This window comes from Cherax quadricarinatus, chromosome 68 (assembly GCF_038502225.1).
Source record: "Cherax quadricarinatus isolate ZL_2023a chromosome 68, ASM3850222v1, whole genome shotgun sequence".
NCBI classification, from domain to species: Eukaryota; Metazoa; Arthropoda; class Malacostraca; order Decapoda; family Parastacidae; genus Cherax; species Cherax quadricarinatus.
In genome coordinates this window covers 8,890,536-8,907,145 of record NC_091359.1, presented here as the reverse complement: position 1 = coordinate 8,907,145, position 16,610 = coordinate 8,890,536, and the positions used below count along the sequence as shown (strand labels likewise).

Below are 16,610 nucleotides of genomic sequence, written 5' to 3'. Positions count from 1 at the left end.
TTCTGGTAATATAAATTTCAGTGGGTGTACAAGCAAGGAGGTTTGTGTACATGAACAGGTGTGTGTGTGTGAGGAAAATTGAGTACGTCCACAGTGTACTGCTGTCCTGCCTGCTGTGATAGCTGCACCGTGGGTATAAAAGGTAGCTGTGTTTCCCCGTCACATACCATCACGGGGTGTGAACAAGAGGTAATGAAATGTGTCAACCTGAGCTGGGAGAGAAATTAGGCATGTGCAACGCCTGGGTATCTATTTGAAGATACTCCGCCAACCAGTGGCTTTATCAATTCAATACAGAGATGACGTACGAAGCCTAAATGAGGTAATCAGTCCCTCAGCCTTGCAGAACTGTAGACACTATAACGTTTTCGCATATCATATCTGTTTCGATTTGATAACGCCACTTATTGGCGAAACGTCTTCAAACTAAAGATATCCAGGTGTTTCGAATTTGTCTAATTGCTTATCTTGTTATAGAGTTGTTGTAATAATACTGAACTGGTAAATCTCAGCATCGCGACGAGGATCTAGACGAGCATAACACTGTGGGTTCAGTAGCTATGACACTTCAGATGTTTCGTTCCAGTAGATCTGGAGTTATTAATACGATCAAATTTCTATGATTCATAATGGCCCCATCTCCCAAAGAGGACAAATTTATGTACTTAAATGGCATACAATACCGATAAGATGGAGAATTAAACACGTGACAAGGACACATTATGTCCTTGTTTTTATAAATCCACTGGTTGGCGAAACGTCTACAGATAAAGATACCCAGAAGCTACACATGTGTCTAATTCATCAGGAAACATTTAATTGATGAATAAGTCAAACAGCGCCAGAAAAAGATTACGTACACAGAAAACAAAAGACCATGTGTTTGTCGACAAATGTCGTTGACATCTAGTAACTGCTACTACAACCACTGCGACTATTACTTCCATCTACTACTACCACACAGTCCCTGTAAATTCATTGATGCTGTACTGCGTTAACCAATGTGAGCATTGCAAAACCAATAGACTTCATTGATGTTAACTCACCCAGAGAACATCCCGAGTCACCAGGAGTGGCTCAAATGAATCAGAGCTAACTTCTACACCACTGAAGGAGCCTCCCTGTGCCCTTGTCATAGGGCTGTAAGCGGTACTCCACTTGACAGGAATGCTCACCGTGCCTCGTCATCGGGCAGTAAACGGTGCGTCACTTGTCCAAACTCCGACACTCCTTCGGCAGCCACTGGCGGGTCACCACATGGAGACGACCCTGGCCAGGACCCGTCCTGGCAAACCTACGTGAACATTCATGTTAACACCTGTATTCAGGGAGGCGTATAAACGTGTATATCAATAAGGGTCAAGCTGTAGCTCTTGGTTCCTGCCTCTGTACTTCAGGTCTTTGATTTCTCTCCGTCTCTAGTGATTCTCGTGCTTTCTGTGGTTTCGTTCTTATAACCTTGCCTGCTCTGGGGCTAAATTCTAGTAGCCACTTCTTGGACAATTTCTGTAGCCTGTTGTATCCACTGTAACATAGTGCACTGTATAGCCCTTGTGGTTTAGCGCTTTTTTTATTATAATAACGTAACATAGTGCAATCCTTTGTTTATGTCCATTTTAACTCTGTTAAAGAAAACGGAGGCACAGTACCGTGACTGGAACAATACACAAATAACCCCCACTGGAGAAAAAAACTTACGACGTTTCGATCCGACTTGGACCAATATCTAGTTACAGTGTGACTGCTTAACGGTCCAAGTCAGAAACGAAACGTCGTCGTAAGTCTCTTTTCCACATGTGAAAGTTATTTGTGTACCTATCTTTTATTTGTTTTACGTCATCCGGTTACTGTGACATGTAGAAGTCTACCCCAACCTGGAGATCATTCATATGCATACCATTTATATGTATTAATAAACCCACAGGGTGATGACGCATCTACAAATATACCCAGATGATGCACATATCTAATTCTTCGTATGTATACCATGAATAGCATGGATCCAAGAGTAACTTTTTAGTACACCACATGTTGCTTCCTCCTATTTAACGTCTGTACATGAGGTATTCTCTCATCGTACTCTCCCATTCAGTCCAGTTTGTCTTTCTAGTTTGCATGTTAAGTTTCCTACGAGCGACTGTACCAAATTCCTTTTTTCACAACGTAACTGGACTCCAGGTGTATGCTGTCCGCCTATCCTTCTCTATCCTGTTTGATCTTTATCTCGTTATGGAATTAAATTAGATTTGACAAAGTTGTGTTTCTCTGAAACCAGGGTGTGTTATTTTTAGTCAAGTCCGTAGATGTAGGGAGGCGTGTGTTCACGCGCGTTAGCGAGGGGTGTATACTGGGAGGTGTGTACTCGCTTATTTATGGTCGCAGGTAGTGGATGGGGGGTATGTACTCGCCTATATTTGTATGCAAGGGTCAATTCATAGCTCCTGGCCCCGTCTCTTCGCTGGTCGCTATTAGGCTCAACCTTAGAGCCTTATTGTACTTCTTCTTAAAGCTATGTATGAATCTCGCCTCTACCAATTCACTCTCCAGATTGTTTCACTTCTTGATATCGCTAAAGCTGAAGAATCTTCCTAACATCCCTATGACTCATCTGAGTTTCCAGCTTACAGTTGTGACCCCTTGTTGCTGTGTCCCATATCTGCAACATTCTGTCCCTGTTCATCTCTGCCTTAGTCCTCTTGTCCTCCAGTGTCATCAAGTTGAGTTCCCTTAACCTATCCTCATACGACATATCCCTTAGCTCCGGGACTAGTCCTGTTGCAAACCTCTGCACTTTAACCAAATTTTTAATATTCTTGACCAGGTATAGGTTTCATACTGGTGCTGCATAATCCAGTATGGGCCTGACGTACGCGGTGTACAATGTCGTGAATGTCTCTTTACTTAGATGTCGAAAAGCTATTCTTAGATATGCCAGACGCGCATTTGCTACAACAGTTATTTGGTTGATGTCCTCCTTAGGAGATATACTTGGTATGATACGCACCCTTGAGTGAGGTTTGCAGTCTTTATTCCCCAAACCTGTACTCCGTCAGAGTTCTTTTTTGTCATTCCCCAAGCTTCATAACTTTGCACTTGGTGGGGTTAAACTCCAGGAGCCAGTTGCTGGACTAGGCTTGTAGCCTATTCAGATCACTCTGTAACCTTTCCTGGTCCTCGTCCACTCGTATTCTCCTCATTAGTTACAAGTCGTCTTCGAATAGGGATACCTCTAACTCTATCTCTTTTGTCATGTCATTCACATACACAGGAAACAGCACCGGCTCTAGGACTGATCCTTGTGGAACCTCAATCGTCACGTACACCCATTCCGACACCACCTCACAGATCATCATTCGTCGTTTGCTTCCTGCCAGTTATGAATTAATCCATTATAGTGTTTTCCTTGTTGCTCGTGCCAGCTTCTCTGGTTTTTGTACCAGTCTCTTGTGTGGTACATTGTCAGAAGCCGTTTTACAGTGTGTGCGTACGTGTATGCTAAGGTGGGTGTGTTCGGAGGAAGGGTTGGAGGGTTAGAACATTATTCTCAACATAACCAGTAAGTGAAGACAAAGTGTAATGGAACTACGTGGCAGACAGCAGTAATGGTGGTGTGAACCAGAGCAAGGGAAGTCATCTTACCTGCCTCTTAACACTGTTTCCCCAGGTTGAGAACTACTGCCACACGCTCGGAACTTCTTTACCTGACATCCAGGATTGCTTTTATGTCTAAATCTCTGTTGTACATGCGTAGTTCTTGAAGACGTGTGCATCTGTTTAAATATTGAGAGACTGCGTTAATCTCAGTTCTTAGGAACAGGATATCCTTGACTTGTATATTTGATATTCAGCCTTAATGGCTATCGTGCAGTAGTTAGGCTTTAAACTTAAAAAAAATACAATCAGTCTTATAAAGTATAGTTCTTAATGTGTCTTGCTCATCCGGGTGTTCTGGTTTCATCTGCATGCCATAATTGTACATTACTGTTCATGACCTGAGTTCTTAAGCTGTGTCCTGTGTACTTCTAACTACATGAATACAGTTTACCTTTATTGAATATTCATCAAACCAGCATTAATTTTAAACTATTGTTTATAGTGCAAACGAGATGGTGGTGAAGGGTTGGGTATAGTGGTGGTAGTGCTGCTGCTGCTGTTGCTTCTGCTGCTGATTCTGCGGCCGTCAACGCCACGGCGACTCCTTCAGCAACTACTACTGTTGCTGCTGCTAATGTTATTACAACTACTACCACTGCTACGCCTTAGTTACCAGTTGTCAAAGGCACTTGTCGACACACACTTTCCCCTCCCCCACCCCCCTCTGTGTGTGTGTGTGTGTGTGTGTGTGTGTGTGTGTGTGTGTGTGTGTGTGTGTGTGTGTGTGTGTGTGTGTGTGTGTGTGTGTGTGTGTGTGTGTGTGTGTGTACTCACCTGTATATGGTGGCAGGGGTCGAGTCAGAGTTCCTGTGTGTGAGTGTAGGTGCGGGAGGGGTGGAAGAAGTCATAACCACATACTAATTAGGAGACGTTACTCGTCTTTGTCAGTGTTTACATAGAATTACGTAGCTTCATCTTTGCCAACACAGCGGTAATTAGGAACACTGTTCCCGCAGAAACTTGCGTTGTCTTAAGTCCGCAGAGGAAGGAGGGAGAGAGACGAGGTAAAGTGTAAGGTAAAGAGTAAGTGAAAGAAATACAAGAGAAAGAGAAGAAAAGTAGAGAAATAAATAAAGGGCAAATGGTAGAGCGGGTAAAGAGAGGAAGCTGACCGGAAAAAGGAGAAAAACTAAAGAGGAAAGTAAAAAGGGGAATTGGAGAGGGAAAAGAGGAAGGGATGAGGCAGAGATGGGAAAGAAGGGAGAAAATGTAGATTAAGGAGGAGGAGGAGGAATAAGATGAATGGAGAGACGAACGAAAGGGGAGTTAGCTAAAAGAGATTAGAGCGAGGTAGAGATAATGAGAGCTAGGTAATAGAAAATAGAAGAGGAGGAGGAAAGAGGTAATTGAGAAAGATTGGGAGGAATGGAAGAAGTGATAAAGGGGTAACTTAGATGAAAACAGAGGTGATAACCATATTAATTATTTGTTTACGTTGTGTTTATTCCGGCTTTATTGGTATGTTTCACTTCCTCTTATTTGCTCTTTTTATATCTTCTCTTGGCTTTCGTGTCTCTTCCTTCCGTTGATGGAGAGTGTAACCCAAGTCGGAAAGGGAGACTAGGGTATAAGGTGAGCAGTTACCTGGCCTAGCGCCTGTCGTTGTCTGACAAGTGAGACGACACCTGAGGTCGTTGCCCTCTGCCTCGTTAACCTCTGATAGGGGCAAGGTGAGCCTGGGCGAGCAAAGACCAAGGCTAAAATAGGATTAGGTGAAGTGAAAGAATAAGTTATAGAACTACTAGCTAAGAAAGACGCCTCTTGAGAAAGCAATTTTAAGATAAGGTTGTATTAATATTCGAGATAAATGAGGCAAGGTGCACCAAGTGGAGGTTCAGAGGTGAAACTTAGAAGATGCCTCGCTGGAGATGAGAACTTTGCTTCATATTTGTCTCTTGTAGATGAGCTCTCTGTGCTTCATATTCGTCTCTTCTAGATGAGTTTTCTCTGCTTCGTATTCTTCTCTTCTAGATGAAATCTCCGCTTCATCACCGTCTCTTGTAAATGAGATCTCAATGCTTCATATTAGTCTCTTGTAGACGAGATCTCGTTGCTTCTTCTTTCGAAGATCACATCACAGTGATTCAGCTTTGTTTCTTGCAAACGAGATCTTTGATTTTTTACAACTTAACAAGAAATATTAATAGAAGGCTCAAGTGTGGTGTCATCTCTACTTACCTGAAGTTTCCACTCCCTGGAAAGTCACATTGAACTGTATAAACATTAATTAGCCTGTGCCTATATGTCTTTTTGTCATGGTAACGTGATGCTGATAGTGTAGAAGTGATAGCGTTTGGGATGAACAAAGGGAGGGGAGGAGGGGGGCTTAAGGACCCGACTTGCATACGAGTAAATAGATTTATCAAAGATTATTCCTTGGGTGGCTTTGAAAATAGATTGGACAAATATTTTTTGTTAGTGGATTTGGGTTTGAGAAGGACTTGACTAGGATAGGCCATTAGGCTTGCTATAGTGTTCCTCCTTTATGTACTTATGACTATGGAATCGTATCTTGCTGAATACACGGATTAGTGAAGAAAGATGACTTTTTGGAAGTGAGAAATAGTGTGAGAGATCGGAGAAGAGGGGAGTAAGGAGAAAGAACGAAAAGTGGAGGAACAGGAAAAATAAGGAAGAAAAAGACACAGGGTGAAGCAAGAGGAAAAAGTGGAATAACAGGAAAAAAAGGGTGGAAGAATGAGAAGAACAAGAGTGCTAATAGTCTCTTCCATGTTGTTAGGTAAGACAAATATGCAACAGTTAGGTATCTTTATTTCGAAACATTTCGCCTACACAGTAGGCTTCCTCAGTCGAGTACAGAAAAGTTGATTGAAGCAGAAGAGACTTAAAGACGATGTAATCAGTCCACCCTTGAAAAGTTTTGAGGTGGTCAGTCCCTCAAGTCTGGAGAAGAGTATTGTTCCATAGTCTGAAACAATATTCCGTCTCTTCCATATTCTTACATTCCATGTATTTACTCGCTAGACAAACATGTGTCTTAACGCTCAAGTCCAGGACAAATTTGCTCCACCTGTAGAGAACACAATATAGCAAGGCCAGGTTACCTCAGACCAAGTTTGGTCAGATAAAAATATAGTATCCTCATTCTCTTTTGGTCAGACAAAACAAAACTGGTCAAATTAGACATTCTTGGGTCAAGTTCCTTCGTGTCAACTCAGTTGGTTCCTTGTCAGGTCAGGTGGCGAAATTTCGCTCAGTCCAAATCAGTTTGTTTCATGTTGGGTCGGATTGGGTCACATCAGGCTTGAGTTTTGTCTTGGTCAAGTTGCGCCTGATGGAATAAAGTGTTGTGTGCGGTGTTGCACATGTGATGTGTTGACTTGTGTTGACAGAGTAGTGTGAATTTATTGCTTTAACAAGGGCAGGAAGGGGAAGGAAGTGCAGAGATTGAGGGAGAGGCAGGATACTTGCATGGAGGAGGTTGTCGCAAACCCAGAGGAGATCGCAAGACTAGTGGTGGTTGTCGCAAGCCTAGAGGTGATCACAAGACTAGTGGTGGTTGTCGCAAGCCTAGAGGTAGTGATTGCAAGACTGGATTCGGGGAACCAAAATGTGCGTGGATATGAGTTCTATTAAGAGTACCGAGGTCCTTGATTTGGAATACCAGAGCATTGTTTAAGAATGTCAGGGCTCTCGACTACAGTACCAGGAGCGTCAACTAACAGTACCAGGACTGTCACCAACAGTACCAGGAGCGTCAACTAACGGTACCAGGACCGTCACCTAACAGTACCAGGATCGTCAACTAACGGTACCAGGACCGTCACCTAACAGTACCAGGATCGTCAACTAACGGTACCAGGACCGTCACCTAACAGTACCAGGATCGTCAACTAACGGTACCAGGAGCGTCGACAGGAACTTAAATGGGGGCGGCCAGTGGAAGCGGAATTCAGGATTTAGCGAAGTGGTAGTTGCTTGTTATGATACTGACCTGTGATTGGCTCTTGTGTAGGCTGTGGTGATTGCACCATCCTCTGCCTTCCTTCTATTCTCTTCACCTTCTGTTCTGATCCTCTTGCATTCTGTTCTTCTTTCTAAATTCTGTTTATCTTTCATTCTTTTTCACTGTTCATGCTGTTTCTCTGTTCTGTTTCTCAGTTCATACTGTTTCTCTGTTCATTGTAATTCTCTCTTTTAATGCTGTGCCTTTGTTCCTCTGTTCGTGCTATTCTTGATAATGTGTTCCTTATTTCATTTTCCCTCTTCATATTTTCACTCTGTTCTTTTCATTCTGTTCTTCGTTTGTTCCTGTTCCATTCTCTTCTGTTACATTTTCTGTTTCATTCTGTTCCATTGTATTTTGGGTGTTGTACACGGTGTGTGCTCTTTTGTCTTTGTTCCTTGGCGTACACAGAGGTGTGTGTACAAAGGTGTAAGGTGAGACTAGCACTTGTGCCACAGTGAGTGCCACAGTGAGTGTATTCTCCCGTGTGGCTGACCCAGGTGTCTTTCTTGACGTTCTCCTATGACATGGCTGGTGGGGAAGTAGCATGGGGGTAGGAGAGAGTAGGGGAGGTTGAAGAGGAAGGGGTGAGAGTTAGGGGAAAGGATGGGGGGTGAGAGAGAGACTTAGTGTCAATGATGTGCCTCTTTAAAAGCCTGGCAAACATGGATTCTCAAGTCACACTGAAGAAGCTCGGGATGTGGGCGGGCGTGTGTGGGCTGGTATGGGCGGGTGGGTGTGGGCTGGCTGGTGTGGTGTGGGCGGGCGGAAGTGGGCTGATATGGGCGGGCGGGTGTGGGCTGGCTGGTGTGGTGTGGGCGGCGGCAGTGTGACGCAGGGTATCCCTTACTAAATCCTCTCCCATCTTTAACAAGAAGATATGGCGTCTTTGTCTCTCCTCCAAGGAGGAGTGTGCCTTGAATGCCCAGGAAAGGGCTCTTGATCCAAGCAGTTGGAGCAAAACCCCATCCCTTCCCAGCATCAAACTTGATTACCTCTCATTCTCTGACACTATATAACCCGTACGGTTTTATAATAATAATAAATATAATTTGTCTATTTTCTTGATGCTTGTCTTGCAATTATTTACAAGGACATACAACTATACACATGATGTGCTCTTCATATACGTCATACAACTATACACATGATGTGCTCTTCATATACGTCATACAACTATACACACACACACAAACATGCTGTGAAAATTTTCATATTGTTGTAGGTCAGGAAAGTTGTTTGAGGGTAATTCACTTTCATGTCAGGTTGGTTGGTCGGTCAGTTATGATGGAGTGGAGGAGTGGTAACAGCGAGTGCAAGAGTATTTGCAACAGCACCCGCAACAACAGCACTCTCAGCAGCAACAGCAGCACCCGCAACAGCACTCTCAGCAGCAGCAGCCGCAACAACAGCACTCGCAGCAGCAGCAGCCGCAACAACAGCACTCTCAGTAGCAGCAGCCTCATAAGCAACAGGTGGATCTGTAGTAGCAGGAGCAGGATTACCAGCAACCGCAGCAACAGCACTCGCTGCAGCACTTGTAGCATCATCATCAGCACTAGCTGTGGCAGGAATATCAGCGGCAGTATCACTGGCAGTTGCAGGAATACCAGCAACAATACCAGCTCTTGTGGCAGGAATATTAACAGGAATATCATCGGCAACAACAGCATTGGCTGTGGCAGGAATACCACCAGCATCATCACTGACAGTGGCAGGAATGTCAGCAGCAACATCAGCACTTTCTGTGGCAGGAATATCAGCGGCAAGGTACTTCCTATTGCAGGAATATCAGCAGCAAGGTACTTCCTATGGCAGGAATATCAGCAGAAAGGTACTTGCTGTTGCAGAAATATCAGCAGAAAGGTACTTGCTGTGGCAGGAATATCAGCAGCGAGGTACTTGTTGTGGCAGGAATATCAGCAGCAAGGTACTTCCTATGGCAGGAATATCAGCAGAAAGGTACTTGCTGTGGCAGGAATATCAGCAGCAAGGTACTTGCTGTGGTAGGAATATCAGCAGCAAGGTACTTGCTGTGGTAGGAATATCAGCAGCAAGGTACTTGCTGTGGCTGGAATATCAGCAGCGAGGTACTTGCTGTGGCAGGAATATCAGCAGCAAGGTACTTGCTGTGGTAGGAATATCAGCAGCGAGGTACTGGCTGTGGCAGGAATATCAGCAGCAAGGTACTTGCTGTGGCAGGAATATCAGCAGCAAGGTACTTGATGTGGCAGGAATATCAGCAGCGAGGTACTTGCTGTGGCAGGAATATCAGCAGCAAGGTACTTGCTGTGGCAGGAATATCAGCAGCGAGGTACTTGCTGTGGCAGGAATATCAGCAGCAAGGTACTTGCTGTGGCAGGATTATCAGCATCAGCACTTGCTGTGGCAGGAATATCAGCAGCAGCATCAGCACTTGCTGTGGCAGGAATATCAGCAGCTAGAGCGTGAGCATCAATTGGGAGGAGAGTGAGCATGTTCTCCTGGGTCGGGAGGGGGGAGGAGAGAGTCGGGTTAGGGTGGAAATGGAAAGATTTATGGATTAATTTACAAGACTGTGGTCGCTCTGTGAAGCTGGCTATTGTCCTCATGGTGTCATGGTCAGCTGGCCACTTTAATGTCCTCTCTCTCTCTCTCTCTCTCTCTCTCTCTCTCTCTCTCTCTCTCTCTCTCTCTCTCTCTCTCTCTCTCTCTCTAGCTTCTTTTGTGTATTCTCTCTCGCCCCGTTTGTTTCTTGTCTCGTTTGTCTCTAGCTCCCATTATGTATTCTCATCTGCCCGGTTTCTCTCTGTCTCCCTTTCTCGTCCCATCTCTCTCTGTCCCAGTTTGTCTCTGTAGCTCCCTTTCTTTCTGGCCCCATTTATCTCTAGCTCTCTTTGTTTCTCTCTCGCATCATTTGTATCTAGCTCCCTTTGTCTCTTTCCGACCTCGTTTATTTCTAGCTCCCTTTGTTTCTCGCCACGTTTGTCTCTCTAGCCCCCTATTTTTGCTAAAACTTCTTGCCAGTGTACAGTATCAGTGAGTCAGTCAGAGGGAATGATCGCTGTTGGAGGAATGTCACTTGGAAACTTCGAGTGAAACTGCTCATGAAATAAAGACACGTGCAACATCTGGGTATCTTTATTGTAGACGTTTCGCCATCCAGTGGCTTTATCAATACAAATTTCAGGAGATAACTTGAACACAGTAGGGCTATATACAGAAGACGAGGTAATCAGTCCCTCAACCTTGGAGTAGGTGCGAAGAGCACCGTAGTCGTGGAGATTCTGAAGCAGAAGCAGGGAGCCTGGCGCTTATATAAAGCCACTGGATGGTGAAACGTCTACAATAAAGATACCCAGATGTTGCACATGTGTCTTTATTTCATCTTGTCGGTATTATATACCATTCTTGCACAACTTGTCAGACACTGCAACATCATGGAATCTTGATTCTGAGGACATGTACATAACCTTCACGACTACGACAACTACTACTACAACTAACCCATCTCTTTGGGAAGGACCTACTTCCACTGGGGAATCCCGCCTACCAGTGACTATGCCCTCGTCTGCTACACTTGACGTTAGTATATAAGCGCCAGGCTCCCTGCTTCTGCTTCAGAATCTCCACGACTACGGTGCTCTTCGCACCTACTCCAAGGTTGAGGGACTGATTACCTCGTCTTCTGTATATAGCCCTACTGTATTCAAGTTATGTCCTGGAATTTGTATTGATAAAGCCACTGGATGGCGAAACGTCTACAATAAAGATACCCAGATGTTGCACATGTGTCTTAATTTCATCTTGTCGGTATTATATACCATTCTTGCGAAACTGCTCATGGTTGCCCGTCTTGTGATAGAATAGCCGTCTTGTATAGTATGTTAGAATGACATGATGTATACTTTCTTCTCTCTGGCTTCCTCCCCTTCCCTTCACCTGGATCTTCTACTACCGTTCCCTCTTTCTACCCCTCTTCCTATTTCCCCCCTCTCCCTTCTTTCTCTCTCTCTCTGTCTCCCATCCCCACTCTCTTCGGCTTCCCCTATATTTACTATCCACCTCTGGTCTCCCTCTTTCTTCCCCTCCACTCTCCCTTCACCCTCTCTTATCCGCCTTTCACCTTTGCTCCTCTTCTACCCTACCCCTCTCCTCCCATCCCTCTTCCCCCACTGACTCCTCCCCTCGCTTTTCATTTGTCTTTCCCATCTCTTTTTAATCTTTCCTCCTTTTCCTCTCCGTCTCTACCTTCTTGCTAGCCCTATCTTCTCTGAGCATTCTCCTCCCCCTTCTCTACTTCCAGTCCTCCTTGTCTTGTTCTCCTTCCCTTTTTTTTTACACAGGGTTTGACAAGGTTAAGGATCCCCTAGCTTTATTGACAAGCTATTTACAGGTTAAGGATTCCTAACTTTATTGGCAAGCTAAGAGCTGTTACCTACATCAGCTCATTTGAAAGCATTTTTATTGTTATGAGACATACAAGTAGGGAACAGGATGAAGTTGGAGCCATCTGTGGGCCAGCATTTTCATTTGATCAACTGACTTTATCTCATTGACATCATTATGCTGTACAAATGTGTTCCATACTCGAGTCATCCTGGGTATATATGATCTCAGATGGAGTGATGTTCTGGAGAAGGGTACAGCCAGAGTGAAGTTGCTGCTTTCTGCCCGTCTTGTGGCATAAAAGCTTGTTTCACGCTGTCCTCGAAGTGGATCCAAGTGTGGCACTTTGACAATATTGTCCTTGTACATAACAGTAAGGCCATCCACATCCCTCCTATGTTGAAGGCTCTGCTGAAATGACAGATCTATCCAGGATGGGTCCAGGCGAGAGATGAGACGTCTTGCTCTGTTCTCTACTCTGTCAAGCAGTCGCAGATGAGAGTGGGGGGGGGCAGGCGAACCAAGAAAGTGGAGCATACTCAAGGTGTGAGCGTACTTGTGCCTCGTACAGAATCTTGCAACCCCTACTGTCAAACAGATGCGAGATACGGCGAAGTGCTGTAAGCTTCCTGGCTGCCTTGTTTGCAAGATTTAAAACATGGTTCTTCATGGTTAGTTTGGAGTCAAATTTCACCCCAAGGATATCAACTTCTTCTCCAGGTGCCAACACTCTCCCATTCATCCTTACTACTGCACCAGCATTACCATCATGGTGCCTAGAGACGATCATCATTTGCGTTTTCTCAGGTGCAAATGTTACTTGCCATCTATTTCCCCAATTGATATATAGCTCTCAGCTGGTGATTGATGTAGCTTAGAGCAGCTGGCATTTCTTCACTTGGATAAGTGAATGTCAGTGTACAGTCGTCTGCATATGCATGTGATTCTGGGATGAGATGAAGAAGGTCGTTGAAGTAGACATTCCATAACAATGGTCCCAGCACGCTTCCTTGTGGAACACTTGCCCCAATAGGATGTCTTGCTGATTCCGTTCCATTGAGAACTACACTTAGAGATCTACCATGAAGGTAATCACTGAGGAGACATAGCGTAGAGCCTGCAATTCCCAGTGATTGAAGTTTTGCTAAGAGGCCCTGGTGCCACACCCGGTCGAAAGCGCCAGCAATGTCCAGTGCTACCACACAGCTGATTTTGGATTCATCCAGTGACTGGTGCCACTTAGTGGAGAGGTTTAACAACAGATTAGCAGCAGAGTAACCTTTCCTGAAGCCATATTGACTATCACAAAGTAGTGAGTGGTAGTCAAAAAACTCTGTCATTTGTCTTGAGGTTATTGTCTCAAGGATCTTACCAGTGATTGACAGGAGTGACACTGGTCTGTAGTTGCTGATTTCTGCTCTGCTCTTCTTTTTGTGAACAGGGACTACATTTGCCTCTTTCCATAAAGAGGGCCATTTACACTGTACTAGGCAGTGCTGAAAGATGCGAGTTAGAGGTGCTGCTAGCTGGTCTGCACATCTCAGCAATCTTGGGCTCAACTTGTCTGGGCCCACAGCCTTTTCTTGGTCAAGCGATTTAAGAAGGAAATGCACCTCCTCCTGCCTTATTGTCACCACTGACAGTTTTGACACAGTTCTTGCAGCTAGTCGAGGAGGGTCCCTTGCTGGATCAGGAACTTGCATTTTGGTAGCAAAGTGTTAAGCAAAGAGGTCCGCCTTCTCTTGACTACTAGTAGAGGTGGTCCCATCCTGTCGATTTAGAGGTGGAATGAGTTCATCAGGCAGATAACCTTGTCTGTCCTTGACCAGGGACCACCAGGTTTTGGAGCCTACCCTACCTGATGCTAGCTTTCTTTTAGTGTCCACCTCCCATTTAGCAATGGCCCACTTTTGAACGTCACCCATATGCCTACAGGCTTGCCTGTGCAAGTTCCTGTTATAGGTGGTAGGATGTCTCTTATACCTTCGCCATGCTTTGTACTTAGCAGTAGCAGCCTCTCTACAACGAAAGCCAAGCCAAGGCTGATCTGTAGGCTTCGTCACATATTGCCGGTGAGGAATGTGTTCTTGTTGTAGATTAAGGATGTGTCCAGTGAAGGCTTTCACTTGGTTGTCAACATCCCCTTGGAGAAGAGCATTCCAATCGGTGGTGGCGAGCTCAGAGCAAAGGGCTGGCCAATTACCTCTTTCCCATAGCTAGGTTGTGCGTGTGGACTCCTCACCTCGTTCTGTTGGTATCTTAAGTGTCGTAAAAACAGCCTTGTGGTCAGACGATCCAACATAGCTTCCTCTCCTTCCTTTCTTGCTTCCTTTCCTCCCTTTCTAACTTTCTTTCCTCCCTTTCTAACTTTCTTTCCTCCCTTTCTAACTTTCTTTCCTCCCTTTCTAACTTTCTTTCCTCCCTTTCTAACTTTCTTTCCTCCCTTTCTAACTTTCTCTCCTCCCTTTCTAACTTTCTCTCCTCCCTTTCTAACTTTCTCTCCTCCCTTTCTAACTTTCTCTCCTCCCTTTCTAGCTTTCTTTCCTCCCTTTCTAAATTTCTTTCCTTCCTTTCTAACTTTCTTTCCTCCCTTTCTAACTTTCTTCTTTTCTAACTTCCCCTCTTCCCTAAACTCATTGCTTCCCATTCCTACACTTTTTCCCTAGCATTCCTTCCTCTCTCTGTTTCTCCTGACCCCCTTTACCTGCCTCTACATCTGACACCCCTCCCCATCACATTACCTGCATCCACATCTGACACCCCTCCCCATCACATTACCTGCATCCACATCTGACACCCCTCCCCATCACATTACCTGCCTCCACATCTGACACCCCTCCCCATCACATTACCTGCCTCCACATCTGACACCCCTCCCCATCACATTACCTGCCTTCACATCTGACACCCCTCCCCATCACATTACCTGCCTCCACATCTGACACCCCTCCCCATCACATTACCTGCCTCCACATCTGACACCCCTCCCCATCACTACCTGCCTCCAACATCTGACACCCTTCCCCATCACTACCTGCCTCCAACATCTGACACCCCTCCCAATCACTACCTGCCTCCACATCTGACAGCCCTCCCCATCACTACTTGCCTCCAACATCTGACACCCCTCCCCATCACTACCTGCCTCCACATCTGACACCCCTCCCCATCACTACCTGCCTCCAACATCTGACACCCCTCCCCATCACTACCTGCCACCAACATCTGACACCCCTCCCCATCACTACCTGCCTCCACATCTGACACCCCTCCCCATCACTACCTGCCTCCAACATCTGACACCCCTCCCAATCACTACCTGCCTCCACATCTGACACCCCTCCCAATCACTACCTGCCTCCACATCTGACACCCCTCCCCATCACTACCTGCCTCCAACATCTGACACCCCTCCCCATCACTACCTGCCTCCAACATCTGACACCCCTCCCCATCACTACCTGCCTCCAACATCTGACACCCCTCCCCATCACTACCTGCCTCCAACATCGGACACCCCTCCCCATCACTACCTGCCTCCAACATCGGACACCCCTCCCCATCACTACCTGCCTCCAACATCGGACACCCCTCCCCATCACTACCTGCCTCCAACATCGGACACCCCTCCCCATCACTACCTGCCTCCAACATCGGACACCCCTCCCCATCACTACCTGCCTCCAACATCGGACACCCCTCCCCATCACTACCTGCCTCCAACATCGGACACCCCTCCCCATCACTACCTGCCTCCAACATCGGACACCCCTCCCCATCACTACCTGCCTCCAACATCGGACACCCCTCCCCATCACTACCTGCCTCCAACATCGGACACCCCTCCCCATCACTACCTGCCTCCAACATCGGACACCCCTCCCCATCACTACCTGCCTCCAACATCGGACACCCCTCCCCATCACTACCTGCCTCCAACATCGGACACCCCTCCCCATCACTACCTGCCTCCAACATCGGACACCCCTCCCAATCACTACCTGCCTCCAACATCGGACACCCCTCCCCATCACTACCTGCCTCCAACATCTGACACCCCTCCCCATCACTACCTGCCTCCAACATCGGACACCCCTCCCCATCACTACCTGCCTCCAACATCGGACACCCCTCCCCATCACTACCTGCCTCCAACATCGGACACCCCTCCCAATCACTACCTGCCTCCAACATCGGACACCCCTCCCCATCACTACCTGCCTCCAACATCGGACACCCCTCCCAATCACTCCCTGCCTCCAACATCTGACACCCCACCCCATCACTACCTGCCTCCAACATCTGACACCCCTCCCCATCACTACCTGCCTCCAACATCGGACACCCCTCCCCATCACTACCTGCCTCCAACATCGGACACCCCGCCCCATCACTACCTGCCTCCAACATCGGACACCCCTCCCAATCACTACCTGCCTCCAACATCGGACACCCCTCCCCATCACTACCTGCCTCCAACATCGGACACCCCTCCCAATCACTACCTGCCTCCAACATCGGACACCCCTCCCCATCACTACCTGCCTCCAACATCGGACACCCCTCCCCATCACTACCTGCCTCCAACATCGGACACCCCTCCCAATCACTACCTGCCTCC

General features: G+C 46.4%; 1 protein-coding gene across 7 annotated transcripts in view; it reads left to right on the top strand.

Moving 5' to 3' along the window:
- The window catches only part of LOC128697766 (pleckstrin homology domain-containing family G member 5), a 1,323,529-nt gene that overhangs the window by 1,004,702 nt on the left and 302,217 nt on the right, over positions 1 to 16,610 (top strand). The window lies entirely within an intron of this gene.